A 17,896-nucleotide genomic window follows, 5' to 3' on the forward strand; every position below is an offset into this window, starting at 1 on the left:
GGTCAAGACAATTAGTGATTAAAGCTGCTATAAGCAATAATTATGAGTCAACAGTCTGTCTTGAGAGGCTGCCTCAAAAAGGTCAGAGACTGTTGCTTTATTTTATTGTTTGTTATTTATGTATACAATACTGTCCGTTTTGAGATGCTGCAGTGTGTGCAGTTCAGATTGTTGATGTTGAATCCAAAATGTGGAATATGCAGCATAAAAAGGCTGATGAGAGACTGTTGACTGTTTTTGTTTTATATCCTGCAATTATTCAGTTTGGCTGATTGGAGACTTCTTATTCAAATGAATTGGATTCAGTTGTAAAAGGAGCTGGCTAAACAGCTTGTGTTCTTTTTGCGGGTGGAAGGGGCCCGGTTGAAAAGTAATATATAAAGTAATATGTAACAGTATTACTATTGATTCCAAGTAATAAGTCATGTAATATTATTACTTTTTCTAAGGAGTAGTAAGTAAAGTAAAGATATTACTCTCCTAAGTAATATTGCCCAACACTGGTTGTGCAGGCCCCACAGCTTTCGGACCTGCTAACCTGCCTGCTCAGAAAGGCTTTAAATACCCCTGTCACTTAACCTCTGCCTCCCTCTAGGGGTTACATAAAGATGGTGCTGGAAGCAGCAGGATGTTTTTGAATGTGGAAGACTTAAGTGCTGAAGAACTGGACAACACATTGAGAGAGGGGTTTACCCTGACTCAGCCAAATGCGGCTGAAGGATAGAACCGAAATATCAGTATAAGGGGAAAGTTCGGGTGGGCACTGTAAATATGATTCACTGAGGATGCCAAAGGAGACATTATATTCCCAACCTGTGGAGGGCAGTAATACGCCTCGCGGCGTCCACACTGCCGGAAATCCAAAAGAAGAAGAAGAAGAAGAAGAAGAAGACCGTTACCCACAATGCAGTTGTGAAAACAACATGGCGGTGTGTTGACTGCGCGGTGGCATTTTGATGCACACTTTTACATTTCGGGAAGTTTAAACCAAAGATCCGACATCGTTAATCCCCCCCGCAGGGTACCGGCATCTGGGTTGACACTTTAACAAACAAAGAAAAGTAAAAACGTGTCGTTTCAAAACAGTGTGGTCGTTAAGCAGCAGGAGGACGTTTGTTAGCAGCTCAACCACTGAAACACAGCAGGTAAACTATTCACGTTGTGCTTCATTCGTTTGTCTTTGTTTGACTCGTCTTTTAAGATGGAACATCAATCGTATTTTTCTGCTTGCTTGTAAATGTGCTCATAAACAACCAGTAGTTACCCCAGTAAAAAATAAGGTATTTTCTTCTCCTTTCTCCCTCTGTTTTTGTCACAATCTTGGTTAACTAGTTACTTAGATTATAGGATACTTAATTAGCCTATATTATTACATTGTTACATTTCTCTCAAACGCTACCCACCGTTGTCATTGTAACAATGTAGGCTAATGCGGAAGTGCTCATTCTATCTCAATGGAATAGTTCCAGCCATTGGAGCAATGTTTGGAACTATCGCCCATAGGTACCCGCTTTGCCGCGAGATCAAAGCGTGTCACCACTCTCTTACTAGATTACTCTGACACAGACTATGCAAGATATTGTCATTGTAGTTCTGCGTGCACTTTTTACTCTTTGTACAATAGAAAACAGACGTTCAACAGTACATGCGGTCATTGGCAGTGTAATTAGTGCCCTTAAGAAGTAATGTACACTCACTGGCAAAACGGCTGATCATGCATCAAATTAAATACCTTCACCTTCTCCCACTGAACCCCACCCCCTGGCTCTCCTTGAACACAAAGGCGTTGCATTTGCATGTCTACGGGAGGGTCGCGCCACGTAATGGACATGCCTGTGAATGGCACGTGATGACGTCAACATGGCTTTGCATATTTGCTATAAAGGTTCAAAAGTGCAAACAGTGGTGTGCTGTGGATTTTTGAGTGGTGCAACCACTCCTATAGACAGCTATCTGGGTCCCTGGGTCTGTCCCTGGCTGGCTAACACTCACTCATTTCTCAACCATTTCGGACACAGGCGGCTCGCCGGAATTGGGCCGGCACCCTGGCCGCGTTCCTGGGGGTCTGGATGTTCCGGTGACCCCCACACGGAGTTGCACCACTCACTTCACATGGGTGTGATTTTTTTCTAGCGGAGCAAATGTTTTAACGACATCATGTCGCACATGCAGCTTAGAGGCTGGTCAATTGGTTATTTTATTTAATGAAACATATGTGTATGTATTGAATGAAAAATATGAATTATGAACCTACAGTGACTAGTCCAGTGTGGTGCCGTGACATTGATTGATTTGATTGAAATATTTATTAACAGTTTGCAGAATTACAGTACATTTCAAGCACAAACTCAATACAAAGACTGTTAACTGTGAGTGGACGACCCAATTAAGCATTACATTGTTTACAAGAGGGTCCACCTTGTTCAATTCATCATAACATTTAGAGACGTACAAATAGACACTTCTATATAGTCAAAGAACCGAACAGGAATTCATCATAAGGGAGACACAAGTCCAGTGGTTCTGCAGAATACTTTAATATTTGGAATGTATCAATGTCACTTCAGTTTAACCACTAAACCCTTTATACTTGGACCACCAAACCTAATATATGGACTCCCAAACCTAAAATAGCCGATCTACAAGCTCACAAGTAATATGTAAAATATCAAATTGTCCCTAAGCAGCCATTTTAATTGAGGCAGAAGTGAGCCTTTAGTTTGCTGAGTGAATGTGTGGCATTATTTATTTAGTATTGTCTTTCTTATTTTTGTAGTGCAGATGAATTTGATAGGAAATGTTACAATATATTGAATTCATTTTGATTACTATATTTACCCAGGGTATCTGGGCTAAGCTCAAGAACTTGTTTCCAGCCAGGCCCTGCTCATAGAACACATTTCATCGTAGTGGTTCAATGCCTTGTTCAAGGGCACTTCAGCGGTGGTAATTTTAACGTGTCGGACCGCTGATTCGAACTGGCGACCTTCCGGTATCAAGACCGCTCCGCAATCCGTTCGGCCACCGCTGCCACTACTTAGACGTCTTCTCCTTTCTCCCTCTGTTTTTGTCACAATCTTGGTTAACTAGTTACTTAGATTATAGGATACTTAATTAGCCTATAATTATATATTGGCGATTATTATTCAGACCTTCAGTTACATTTCTCTCAAACGCTACCCACTGAGCAATAGCCGGCTATTAGACGTGCATCTAAAAATGGGATAAAAAAAACGTCTATATATAGACGTTTAAACAACCGCTAATCAACGTCTAATCTAAGAATAGACGTCTAAAAAACTTTCATTTTTAGACTTCTATTAGACTAAAAAATGCTCAGTGGGTAGGAGACACAGACCAGAGTAATCTAGTAAGAGAGTAATGACACTCCCGTTGACTGTCATTGTAACAATGTAATGCGTAAGTGCTCATTCTATCTCAATGGAATAGTTCCAGCCATTGGAGCAATGTTTGGAACTATCGCCCATAGGTACCCGCTTTGCGGCGAGATCAAAGCGTGTCACCACTCTCTTACTAGATTACTCTGACACAGACTATGCGAGATATTGTCATTGTAGTTCTGCGTGCACTTTTTACTCTTTGTACAATAGAAAACAGACGTTCAACAGTACATGCGGTCATTGGCAGTGTAATTAGTGCCCTTAAGAAGTAATGTACACTCACTGGCAAAACGGCTGATCATGCATCAAATTAAATACCTTCACCTTCTCCCACTGAACCCCACCCCCTGGCTCTCCTTGAACACAAAGGCGTTGCATTTGCATGTCTACGGGAGGGTCGCGCCACGTAATGGACATGCCTGTGAATGGCACGTGATGACGTCAACATGGCTTTGCATATTTGCTATAAAGGTTCAAAAGTGCAAACAGTGGTGCAACCACTCCTATAGACAGCTATCTGGGTCCCTGGGTCTGTCCCTGGCTGGCTAACACTCACTCATTTCTCAACCATTTCGGACACAGGCGGCTCGCCGGAATTGGGCCGGCACCCTGGCCGCGTTCCTGGGGGTCTGGATGTTCCGGTGACCCCCACACGGAGTTGCACCACTCACTTCACATGGGTGTGATTTTTTTCTAGCGGAGCAAATGTTTTAACGACATCATGTCGCACATGCAGCTTAGAGGCTGGTCAATTGGTTATTTTATTTAATGAAACATATGTGTATGTATTGAATGAAAAATATGAATTATGAACCTACAGTGACTAGTCCAGTGTGGTGCCGTGACATTGATTGATTTGATTGAAATATTTATTAACAGTTTGCAGAATTACAGTACATTTCAAGCACAAACTCAATACAAAGACTGTTAACTGTGAGTGGACGACCCAATTAAGCATTACATTGTTTACAAGAGGGTCCACCTTGTTCAATTCATCAAAACATTTAGAGACGTACAAATAGACACTTCTATATAGTCAAAGAACCAAACAGGAATTCATCATAAGGGAGACACAAGTCCAGTGGTTCTGCAGAATACTTTAATATTTGGAATGTATCAATGTCACTTCAGTTTAACCACTAAACCCTTTATACTTGGACCACCAAACCTAATATATGGACTCCCAAACCTAAAATAGCCGATCTACAAGCTCACAAGTAATATGTAAAATATCAAATTGTCCCTAAGCAGCCATTTTAATTGAGGCAGAAGTGAGCCTTTAGTTTGCTGAGTGAATGTGTGGCATTATTTATTTAGTATTGTCTTTCTTATTTTTGTAGTGCAGATGAATTTGATAGGAAATGTTAAAATATATTGAATTCATTTTGGTTTAAATTGAACTCTAAATGTTAAAACAGCTATAAGATGAAGCTGAATGATAACTAAAACATTATTTTCTGTTGGTGATTTCCACAGAGCACCACAGAAGGAGATCTCACGCCATCAGGAGAGATGACCTCCAAAAGATATTCAGCACTGTCAGTGGACCAGGGACTGTTTCATGCAAAGCTGCAACCTGTAGTAAAGTTGTACAGGATGGGTATGTACTGTTTTATTTATAGCTAGTTAAACATGTGAGCCATGAGTTATTGTACATTTAATCGCTTCCATAGCGACAATCTGCCGAAATCTCTCACGGCCCATGTCTATTTTACATCTGGGTGGCTGCACAAACATTGACTGCCAACAACGGCTATTTATATTTATTTATGCAGTTAAGCATTTCCAACGCGTTTCCAACTCTTAACTGCCAAAGACATGCTTTACATTCAATGTTCTTTTCAGTGGTTTACCATAGATGGCGCTCTTCGCTAACATATCAATGGTTTTAGGTTACTAAGCGACAGATACAACCGGAAATGCAGCAGCGTAACTGGATGTCAGTAGGCCCCCACGCAGGCTGATCAGCGCCAGACACCACCCCCCTCACGTGGTCTGCATTTTGGTTTATAAACAGCGGGGCACTGTACAGTAGTTGGGATTTGTGAACAGAGCCGCAGAATCCAGTCTGGACTCGGGAGAGCCCACTGCACACTCGTAACTTCTGACTTCCTTCACGTTATTCTCCACCAGAGCTGTTGGGAGGCGAGGCACGTGTGTGCCTATGGTGTGTGGCTGTGTGCTAGCAGCAGCCACCACCAGGCTCTGCCAAACGTTGGTCAACTCAACTGTTATTGCATCGCTGTCTGTATTTATAATTTTATTTTACCGACAGCACGGTTGGGCGGCCGTGTGTCGCCCCCCTTGCTTCTGGGACCCAACGCAGTTGCTTGCTAGTTACGCCCCTGCGGAAATGAACCGGAAGTGAACATCAGCGTTATCAGATTTATAAATATACATTACATACATCCACGACAAAAATAAATGATGTATTATTCAAGTTCAGAGGAGTTTCTGGTCTTATTTAATCCTATACTCCTCTGGGATTTCAATGGTTTCTTTCCAGACTCGGAGGAGTTCAGACAGCAGGCTCAGATGAATTCTCCAGACCCAGCCAGACCTGTTTCAGTGAAACAGGAGGAACCTGAAGAGCAGCCAGACCTCAGTAAGTCTCTCTCTTTTCCACCTTCAAGGTGGTGTTCATTGTCACATAACAACAGCTGCTGCTGCAACCGAAACTGCTTGTAAATCCACCGATCAGTTCAATAGTTAAAGTCCATTGAAAATTGAATGGTGGTCTCGGGTGAAGTGGAACGATACAGGAAAGGGGTGTTCCAATATGAGTGTTCTAGAAATTTCTCTAACATGGGAGTGGATGGCAGGCCAGTTTTATTCTCACTGGAGACCTAGCCTGTGCACCATTTCAGTTAGTATATATGATCCTGTTGGGAGCTGATGATATTGTTACGTCATGTTGTAGTATTCTTTTGTAGTCGACAGGCAGGAACAACGGGGTGGCAACTTCCTTTTCCCTCAAACCGATTTTTCTCAATAAAAGTTCCGTTAGATTGTTCCTGACTTTACATGACGTAACAATATAATCCGCTCCCGACCGGATCATACAGATTTTTGAAACAGAGACCAGGCTTTCCTCCGAGGTGAGGCGAGGTTACTGGAGACCTAGTGGAGAATACTAATAACAATAATATTATTGTTATTAGTAATCTCCACTAGTGATCGACCGATAATCGGTCACGGCCGATTATCGGCTTCGATATTCATGATTTTAATTAATATCGGTATCGGTGCTAAAAACAAATAATCGAAAAAAAACGGCCCGATTATTATATTTCTCATAAATGCGCAAACATGGTGAAACAACCACTTTCATTGAAAATCCGGTAGAGTACGGTTGTAAGGAGATGTATAGCTGCGTGTCTGACTCTCCCAGTGCTCCGCCTCGGAGGAGTAGACAGACACGGCTCCGCTCTACAGACAGTCAGACACACACTCTGCACTGACGTCTCCTCTCTCTCACACACACACACACGGAGTCCGAGAGAGGGCCACTGCACTGACTGCAGGAAGGAGAAAGGATTATAGGCTACTAACCTTGTAACCATAAAAAGCTTTGCTGTTTTCATCTTCAATTAACCAAAATAAAATCCACACGTGAGAGGGACAGAGTCACAGAGAGCAGTGGTAGAACTACGTTAGCCAAGCTAGCTGCTGCCTGCTAACGCTGCAAACAACAGCTGTAACACGTTGTCTATTGATTGTGTGTGTGTGTGTGTGTGTGTGTGTGTGTGTGTGTGTGTGTGTGTGTGTGTGTGTGTGTGTGTGTGTGTGTGTGTGTGTGTGTGTGTGTGTGTGTGTGTGTGTGTGTGTGTGTGTGTCAGCCAACTGAAGGACAACTTTTCCCCCCCATCCTGACCAGCCTAATATGATTATTGCATTTTGGCTATATGCAATAACTAACTGCAAGCCAATGAAGAATGGACCAATCATTAGCATTGGCAGTCTTAATTTCTAATTCATATTAATTTAGTTGCCAATAATGTTACTGTTGGCCAGTGTTTTGAGACATATTGTCTTTTATTGCTATAAATGAATGGTAAAAACACATTCTACATGCATTAAAAAAGATCACTATCTTGAAAGTGGCAAATTTCAGTGGTGGAGTAAAAACAACAAGGTCACATGGCTTTGGAGATTTTGGGCAGCAGATCTACAAGCTCTCAACATGTCATGCTGCAATGTGCTGTGGGCTTGTAGATCACCAATTTTGATGAAAGCTACAGCCCATTGGGCACTGACCTACTTGGAACGATGCAAGTTGGAAATTAATGCCCCACCCAGATATTATGTCTGTCTCCCTTTTATGCCCATATATGGAGTTCTTTGTAAGGCATGCCCAAATAGGAAGTATGCAGCCAGCTTGTGGAGTTCTGTCTTCTGTGTCAGGCATGCCCAAATATGGAGTGCTGTGAGGTCAGAACAGGCCAGCTCCATATATGGACGCTGGGCGCCGCATGGGCCCGGTCCAGAGCCCGGGCAGAGGCCTTTTTGGGGCGGTTCTGGACAATTACACACACACACTTGGTGCATTCATAGATAGATAGATAGATAGATATTGGAAAAAATATATATATGCTGCTACAGTACATGTTTGCACTTGAATTTAAAAAAAAGCTGCATTTGATGGAGGGGGGGAAGTGTTACTGAAACAATGTTGGTGCTTCTTGCACTTCCTTTTTTATAAGTGATAAATATTCTCCAATGCATATAAGGAATTCTTGAATTCTTGAAAAAAAAAATTAACTTAAATTAATCGGTTCATAATATCGGCTATCGGCTTTTTGATTGTCCACTAATCGGTGATCGGATATATCGGCCAAAAACCATATCGGTCGATCACTAATCTCCACTAGGTCTCCAGTTATTAAAGTCCTTATTCACTTGCTGCATTTCAGACCAGTGTGTGGAGTCCAGACTGCAGGTGAAGATGAACTCTCCAGACTCAGCCACGGACGTTTCTATTAAACAGGAACCTGAGGACGTTTCTATTAAACAGGAACCTGAAGACATTTCTATTAAACAGGAACCTGAAGACCACCAACACCTCAGTAAGTTTCATTTGCTCTTCCTTTTTCTCCTCCTATTTTCTGTTCTGTCGGGCTGCCACAATGTCTTATTTAAAGTTATTTTCACTACAATAACAATGGCAAAACATATCGGGACACTGATAATATGCCAATATGAAAATCCATCATTGGAATATCTCTCAAATTTCATTTAGAAAGATTATTTTCTTATTACCATAAACAAAAGCAACATCATATTTTGCACAAATGCAATGAGAAAGTAAACATGACAATATAAGTTCACCATGTGATTTTCTTTACAGTAAGTAGGTCTCAAACAGATTTTCATGGTGTGTCTCTGTAGGAGACGATGTGTCTAGAAATGGCTCTTTGAGTCTGAACTGTGTAAGATGACAGATCTCTGACTATCTTTTAATCAGCTTCTTCATTTGAGGTTTAACCATTTGAACCCTAGTATACCTACAGTATATTGTGGGGGGAACAGTTGCCTGAAATAGTCAATCCACAAGCTCACAACACATTGCAATTAGCTGCAATGTAGGAATTGCTGTTATGTTCTGTTCGTTAATTTGACATGGACATCACAATCACATTAGACGAACAGATTATTATTATTGCTTAAAGTGTATATTGCACGAGTGCTATTTTTCAGCACCTATCCACAGGAGGCTTTTCTAATTGCACTATAGTCGAAACCCAATCAAGTACAAAAAATATAATATATAAATATATACAGTGAGTTGCTGCGTTTAGCTGTAGCCTATAGCAGGCTATATTGTTCCATTTTGTGAGTTGTCCCGGCGTTAATAGTGAATGTACTTCCCGCTTCCCTGCGTTGGCTGATCTGAGCACGCAGGAGAGTTTGTAGGGTCCGATAACAAGAACGCAAGAATACAAGAACGCAAGCCCCTAAAAAACATGCTCACCCCGGGTGTGGTAGGCTACTTAAAGGAACGCAATCAGGTGTGAATTAATGAGTCATAATTTGCAAGCAGTGTTTGTGGAAACATCCAAGTCATGGAAGGTAACACGCCTCACAAAACCCCAGCCGCCAGACCACAAACATGTCAATAACACAAAGGCTATACTAGTGCATCGCCATATCAACATCATTCAAAATAAGGCATTTAAGTGTAAATGACAAATATGCTACAATCGATAATATGGCGTCTCGTTCTTACACCTTTGTTGCCTTACCTCGTCATGACGGTACTGAAGAAGTTCTGACGACAGTGTCACTCTGACGAAAGATAAAGTCCACAGCATGTCTCATCACAATGCACTGTGAACTTGCTTGTAGGTCAGATACTTTCAGCGAGCAACGCTGCCATAAGACAAAATAAGCCTGAAGTGTAAAGCCAAATATATCCATTGTCATATCACGGGGTCCCGCACCGAAAATAGCCACTCTAAAAGCTAATCTGGTTGTCCTTCTTTTTTAATATTTTGCAGGGCCTTTGCTCCTAGACCATAAGGGTCATAACACATTGTATTTTGTTTTTGTAGACTTTCTGCACGTTCCTGTGTGTAAAGAGGAGGTTCCACCTGAAGAGGAGAGGAGCTCCTGTCTGGTCCAGGAGGAACCACAAGCTCCACAGATTAAAGATGAACAAGAGGACTTACTTCAAAGACCAGAAGAGGCTGGTGGAGCAGCGTTGACATTACTAGCAGTGAAAAGTGCAGAAGATGGTGAAAACAGAGAGACAGAGCCTGTAGCCGGCACCTCAACTGTACACATGAAAACACAAGCTGATGTAGAGGACTGTGGAACTTCACAATCAACCATTGACAACCAGCTCCTCTCTTCACACTGTTCTGAATGTGACACTGAAGACAGTGATGAGTGGGAGGAGACTAGGGGAGATCAGTCAGCTTTAAACACACTGAAATCACAAAACACACACAATGTGGGAGGACAGCGCAAGCTGTCTAAGAACCTGAAATCATCGAAACAAACTGACTCCATGAGGAGTCACACAGGGAAGAAAAGTTTTAATTGTACAGAATGTGGCAAAATGTTTAATCTAAAAGGGAATTTAAAATCACACATGAAGATTCATACAGGCGAAAGGCCATTTTCTTGTACAGTTTGTGGTACAGGCTTTACTCAGGCAAGTAATCTAAAAATACACATGAGGATTCATATAGGCAAAAAGCTATTTGCTTGTACATTATGTGGTAAAGGCTTTGTTCACACAAGTCATCTAAAAACACACATGAGGATGCATACAGGCGAAAGGCCATTCTCTTGTACAGTTTGTGGTACAGGCTTTACTCAGGCGGGTAGTCTAAAAAAACACATGAGGATTCATACAGGCGAAAGGCCATTTTCTTGTACAGTATGTGGTACAGGCTTTACTCAGGTGTGTCATCTAAAAACACACATGAATACTCATACAGGTGAAAGGCCATTCTCTTGTACAGTATGTGGTAAAGGCTGTGTTAACACAAGTAATCTAAAAACACACATGAGGATTCATACAGGTGAAAAGCCATTCTCTTGTACAGTATGTGGTAAAGGCTGTGTTAACACAGGTAATCTAAAAACACACATGATGACTCATACAGGCGAAAAGCCATTCTCTTGTACAGTATGTGGTAAAGGCTGTGTTAACACAAGTAATCTAAAAACACACATGAGGATTCATACAGGCGAAAGGCCATTCTCTTGTACAGTTTGTGGTACAGGCTTTAATCAGGCGGGTAGTCTAAAAAAACACATGAGGATTCATACAGGCGAAAGGCCATTCTCTTGTACAGTTTGTGGTACAGGCTTTACTCAGGCGGGTAGTCTAAAAACACACATGATGATTCATACAGGTGAAAAGCCATTCTCTTGTACAGTATGTGGTAAAGGCTGTGTTCACACAAGTAATCTAAAAACACACATGAGGATTCATACACGTGAAAAGCCATTCTCTTGTACAGTATGTGGTACAGGCTTTACTCAGGCGGGTAGTCTAAAAACACACATGAGGATTCATACAGGCAAAAAGCCATTTTCTTGTACAGTATGTGGTAAAGGCTGTGTTGACACAAGTAATCTAAAAACACACATGAGGATTCATACAGGCGAAAGGCCATTCTCTTGTACAGTTTGTGGTACAGGCTTTACTCGGGCAAGTAATCTAAAAAGACACATGAAGACTCATACAGGCTAAAAGCCTTTAGTTTAAGACATAATGATCAGTCAGTCTAATCCTAGGATGACAATGATGCAAAAGCAGAGGAATTAAATGTGTAATCTGACAATATCAACATGACAGAATAAAATACCCATTAATAGTATCTTGTGATGGAGTTTAATTTTTATCTTGTGTATGGATGTTATTTTCTATTCAACATGATGGAATTTCATTTTTATTTTATCTTGCATTATTCCCTCCAGCTCATAGGTTACTGGTAGTACAACATGAGCATTAGTGTGTGTCCACATTTGTCAGTATTTAACAAGTCATATGCATTAACATTCATGCAATAATTATGTTCATTGATATGCAGTAAAGTGCTCACAAGCTGCTGGGTTTGTGTAGATCAGGGGTGTCAGCTACATATTATAATGTACCTTCGGACCATAACAAAGCCACATATGCATCACAGTTACGATTCTATTTAACTATCATCGTCATTATTTAAAGCTATATTCAGTGATTTTGAGGGATTTGGAAAAACCCTGGTCCGCTAGGATGCGCCTCCTTCTCCTGGAGTTATTCCTCCATGATACGGGAACGCACAGAGGTTTTTGGCTACTAGCTACCTATTGCCATCGAACATTCGCCATCTTATTGGCTAAATATGTCATCAGATTAACCATCTGAGGAACCAGAGGGAGTCAGTCGCTGTACGGAGAATGCGCATGCACCGGCGTTCTGTGTAGCCGACCTAGTAGCGTCTCCGAATTTGACTTATTTTACTCATTTCCAAGTCATATTTTTATAACATATTTTATATACGGACAGTTTTAGATGCCTACTTTTAATGATCGGATGCACCGTCTGCAAGTATAGCCCTCTGAAATCCCCTCCTGCATGGGATCAGTAGCCGGCGCTGGCTCTGTACTAGCTAGTTTGACAGTTTGACAGCTCGCCAACCGGGAGGCTAACCACACAACGACTGAAATGGACCCCGGAGAACGACGCTAAAACCAACGCCGATTCAACACAGCGGGCCCAGTCATTTGGGCCCCTGTCGCGATCACCATCATGAGACCTTATCACCCGGCTGCGACAGATGTCTCCGGCTGACCCAGACGATCAACGAACTGGAGGGAAGAATCTCCATACTCCACCAGATCCACCACGACGAGCTGACCATCGATGCAATGCTCTCCTTCTGCCCCCCATCAGTCTCCGAGCCTGACTCAGCGGAACTGGAGGTCTCCGTGGGTCCAAAAGGTGTCACCCCCCCGGTGACTGAAATGGATGCCACGGTCGCCGCTGACATGGACGCCGTTAGTCAACGAGCTGCTCAGCCCCCCACTGAGCTGGACTCTACCGTCCCGTGCCAAGACGCTACCGACAAGTGGAGCCTACTGGGTGCCCGGCCAAAACCACGTCCCTCCGCCAGCTCCACTCCTGCAGCCTGGCAAGTGGCCAGTCGAGGATACAAGGGTAGAAAATCCCACTCACGAAACCTTCATCCACACCACCTCCCCCCACATCAAGCACGTACTCGCCCACTGTCCATCAGTAATCCATTCGCCATACTGGACATGAACGAGTTTCCGTCACTGGCCCAAAAGGGCAGCCTTCCAGAGCCCTCGGGGCCTAAACTCAGGCCCAGACCGTCCACTACACCCCAGACCAGGCGGGTCGAGACGGCCAGTCCAACTGCCCATCCACCACCCGAGCAGAGACCGTTGCCCAGCTCTGCTCGCCGCAAGCTGTTGGGTTCGGCGGTGACCAAACAGTCCAGATGCCTTCCTCGCCAGCAGTCAGCTGTGGAAACACAGCCTCGTACCACCGATAGCTCCCCCAAATCTCAATCGCCCACCCCGTTGATTCCCCCCACGGCCTGTTTAATTGGAGATTCGATATTAAAAAATATCAAATACCCAAACGCTTTAACGCGTTCTTTCCCAGGAGCCACGGTCCCCGACATCATTGCAATTCTCCCAGGAATACTGTCTTCTCTCCCCCCAACGATCGAAAAAATCATATTCCATCTGGGAACGAACGACACAGCGTTAAACCGCTCAGAGCTTCTGAAACTAGATTTCCAACGCTTGATCAATATGGCCAGCAGCAGTGGAAAGTTGATTTATTTATCCGGTCCTCTTCCCACGTTAGGTCGCGGCACAGGCAGTTTCAGCAAAGTCCTCTACCTCCACACATGGCTTCCCTCCCTCTGCGCTGCTCAAAACATAAAGTACATTGATAACTTCAACTTGTTTTGGAATCGTTCCCCCCTCTTCTCCCGCGATGGTCTCCATCCAAGCCCGCTGGGCAGCCGCACACTAACCCAAAACATCCGGCACGCCGTACAGTATGGTTTAATGAAAGTACCGCCCCCTCCGCCACTTTCGCTTCCAGACAGCAGATGACGGTTGACGTCATTTCCATCTTGCCGCTCTTCTTCTCCCCTCCCCCCGTTCACTGAATTTCAATATGCTCCACCTAGCCTGACTAACTCCCCCTGGTGGAAGGAGTCCTTCTCCTATTTTCACACGATTGAAACCATTATTTCTGATAGAAACACCAATAGTAATAATAATAAAAAAAAAGAGAGTAGGGCAGTCCATAGTACCCATTGCTCACAGTCACACCAGTCCAAAGTTTCCTCAACACACACAAAATATCAGAATGGCCCTTCTCAACATCCGTGCCCTCACAACGAAGACATTTATCATAAATTATCTCATCTGCAAAAATAATCTCGATTTCATTTTTCTTACAGAAACTTGGCTACAGTCAGATGGCGCATCCGTCCTAATTGAAACCTCACCCCCAAATTATAGATTTATTCACTCTATCCGTGAGGATGGGAGGAGGGCTGGCTGCCATCTTCTCAGACACATTTAAATGCAAACCTCTGAACCTTGGCCTTTTCAGTTAATTTGAATACATAGCCATTAAAATTGAAAGTGAAACTCCCACACTTTTGGTCACCATCTACAGACCCCCAAAGTACTCAGCCATGGAGGTCTCCGTGGGTCCAAAAGGTGTCACCCCCCCGGTGACTGAAATGGATGCCACGGTCGCCGCTGACATGGACGCCGTTAGTCAACGAGCTGCTCAGCCCCCCGCTGAGCTGGACTCTACCGTCCCGTGCCAAGACACTACCGACAAGTGGAGCCTACTGGGTGCCCGGCCAAAACCACGTCCCTCCGCCAGCTCCACTCCTGCAGCCATACATTCCTTTGACCTAGTGCAACACGTCGTCGGGCCAACCCACAAACATGGTCACACCTTAGACCTAGTGATATCCAGGGGACTGACTACAGTGATCGACAGGATTACTGACCTAACTGTTTCAGACCACTATTGTGTATTTTTTAATATCACCATTCCGGGCCTAGAAAAGAATGGCTCCAAATACCCCACAAAAAGGTGCTTTATTGGCCCCTCCTCAGCTGACATGTTCTCGGACCACCTGTGCAGCCAACAGGTTTTCTCCGACAAAAATATTTCTATTCATAAAAAAGTCAACAATTTTAATTACAAACTAAGGTCAACCTTAGACAAGGTAGCACCCGAGAAAATTAAGAGAAACCCACAAACCAACGCCACCCCCTGGAAAAATGATCAAACTGCCCTGCTAAAGCGAGAATGCCGTCGAGCTGAGCGCGCTTGGAAGAAAAGCAAGCTAATAGTCCATCGCAAAATTTTCTCAAACTGCATCCACATATACAACAAAGCTCTGCGCTGCGCAAGGCAGGCCTATTTCTCTAGAATCATAAGCAATAACACTAACAACCCTAGAATACTATTCTCCACCATTGACCGAATTCTAAATCCCCCTCACATTAACGAGCATCTCCATGAACCCTCACAGTCAAAGTGCGAGGAGTTTGCTTCATTTTTTGAAGATTTTAAAGTTATTTTACTTGCTTTTAAAGTCAAGAAGGGTCTGGCACCTTCCTATCTGTCAGACTGCCTCCATGAGTATGTCCCAGCTCGCCCCCTCAGGTCACTCGGTACTGAACGGCTGATCGAAATTCCAACTAATGGCAAAAGACACGGTGAAGCTGCCTTTGCCAGCTACGTACCTAGGGTGTGGAACTCTCTTCCTCTCCATATCAGACTGGCAACCTCAGTTGATGACTTTAAGAAGCAGCTAAAAACCTACTACTATGACCTCGCCTTTAACTGATTCTGTTTCCTTCATGATTCCTTATCTTAAATTTACTCTTAATTTCAACAAATTCTACTGACCAGATTTGAAGCTATTACTTTTGTTTTTACCCTTCTATTTTTTGCATTTATGTGAATTTTCTTTTTACTGTATGTAAAGCACTTTGAACTACACCTGTGTCTGAAAGGTGCTCTATAAATAAAGATTATTATTATTATTATTATTGTGATTGTTTGTCTTAAGCCCTAACCACACAAGGGTTGAGACGGTTTTAGCCCATTCTGAACGGGAACCCCTTTTGGTGTTTTAAGCATTATGCTTTAGCTATTGAAAAATAGCAGATCTACAAGCTCATAGCGCAGCACCAAGTGCCGCACTACGAGCTTGTAGATCTGCTATTTTCTTTAAATCGTGAAAATGTGGCGCAAATCTTTGAATATATATTCTTTCAGAGCGTTTTTAACACAAATCTTTGCTTCTGGGAGGTCCCTGGAACAAAATTTTCAGATTGGGGTCAAATACAGATAATTCCAGGGGTCCTTGACATGGAAAGGTTGAGAACAGGTCTAAATGGGTTAACGTTGTCGCACTGGTGTGATATGTCCCGTCGCATGGTTGTAGTTGCAAGGCGACGCAAGTGATTCAATTCTAAGGCGCTGTATTGGCATGAGAAAAATATTAACATTGCCAAAGCAACTGTCAAAAATATAATACTATATAATATAATAAAATCACACCCGTGTGAACTGAGTGGTGCAAATCCCCCCCCCCCCCCCCCCCCTCTCTCTCTCTCTCTCTGTAATTAACAGGCAACAGTGCAATACTATCTCTCTGTCTCTGTTTCTGGCACAACAGCGCCCCTACTGGTACTCATGAGTCACACATGAGTCACACACAAACATACATAGTCACAAACATAGGTGAACAACATGGACATTGCTGTTCCTTGGAGTGGTTGCACCACTCAAAAACAGCTATGTCACATTGGGTCGTTATGTATTGCTTATGAGCATAAAGCTTTTAGGAAAGAAATATATTTGTATAGTAGCTTTTGGACAAATGGCAGCATTTCTTTCCTCAAAACTATTTAAACAGTAGGCTATACAAAAAAAATTGGGAACTCGACCGCTCGCGCTGCACACAGATGTAATAAACGAGCTGTGTCACTCATCATTCATCAATTATCCCATTTAATTCAACCCCAACAACAACAACATGCCACCTAAGCATTCGGAGGTCTGGACCGTTGCAAACGAGGATAAATTGGTGTTTCTTTTGCGTCAACACCAATGCCTGTACAACACTTGAGTTGACTTACTGGCAAATAATGTTTCTATTGTGCTTTGCTTCTGTTGTTGGCTCTCTTTCATTTCTTCTTCCTCGTGGCAGTGCAGCCTGTGGAAGTTGATGGATGGAGATCTCAGGTGCATCTTGATTAGATGTATTGTGCTCACCACCTATAAAAACAAAGCAGCACTAAAACGTGCTTCATTCATCTATTTCACTGGCTCCCCATCAAACACAGAATTGAATTCAAAGCACTTCTCACCACCTACAAGTCACTGCACAACCTGGCTCCCCCCTACCTCTCCGCCCTCCTCGAGCCACACGCACCATCCCGCTCCCTCAGGTCCAGCGATGCCGGCCTCCTTGTGATCCTCAAGAAGATCAGGCTCAAAACCTGGGGCGACAGGGCCTTCTCTGTGGCCGCCCCTACCCTCTGGAATGCCCTCCCCAAACACATCCGAGATGCCCCCTCACTCCCCACCTACAAAACCGAACTGAAAACCCACCTGTTCAGAATAGCATTCCCTAGCTAATGTGTTTATAACTTGTTACATGTGCTGTTTTTTATTGGTTTTATTCTTATTTTACTTATTTTTCTAATAAAGTTGAAATTTTCTCATGTCCCCCCCCCCCCCCCCCACATGTAAAGCGTCTTTGGGTATTAGAAAAGCGCTATATAAGTCCCAGATATTATTATTACTAGAATTTCGCCGCCCTTCGGGCGGCTCATCCTATAGAGTTACGTTGCAGCACACACTCAATTCAATTCAAAGGGCTGTATTGGCATGAGAAAACATACGTTTACATTGGCAAAGCAGAAGCACAATACAACAATACAGCAATAGAATCAAAACAAAAATGATGTAGCCT

The 17,896-nt window shown here is 43.2% G+C and overlaps 1 long non-coding RNA gene across 1 annotated transcript; it reads left to right on the top strand.

The window, feature by feature from the left end:
- The first annotated feature begins 932 nt into the window (after positions 1 to 932).
- LOC306917257 lies at positions 933 to 11,811 on the top strand. The gene is made up of 5 exons (XR_013789129.1): positions 933 to 1,145; positions 4,878 to 5,001; positions 5,908 to 6,006; positions 8,315 to 8,467; positions 9,953 to 11,811. It is a non-coding gene; the product is annotated as an uncharacterized lncRNA (long non-coding RNA).
- The last annotated feature ends 6,085 nt before the right edge of the window (positions 11,812 to 17,896 follow it).

This window comes from Electrona antarctica (assembly GCF_951216825.1).
Source record: "Electrona antarctica genome assembly, chromosome: 24".
In the NCBI taxonomy this organism is placed as follows: Eukaryota; Metazoa; Chordata; class Actinopteri; order Myctophiformes; family Myctophidae; genus Electrona; species Electrona antarctica.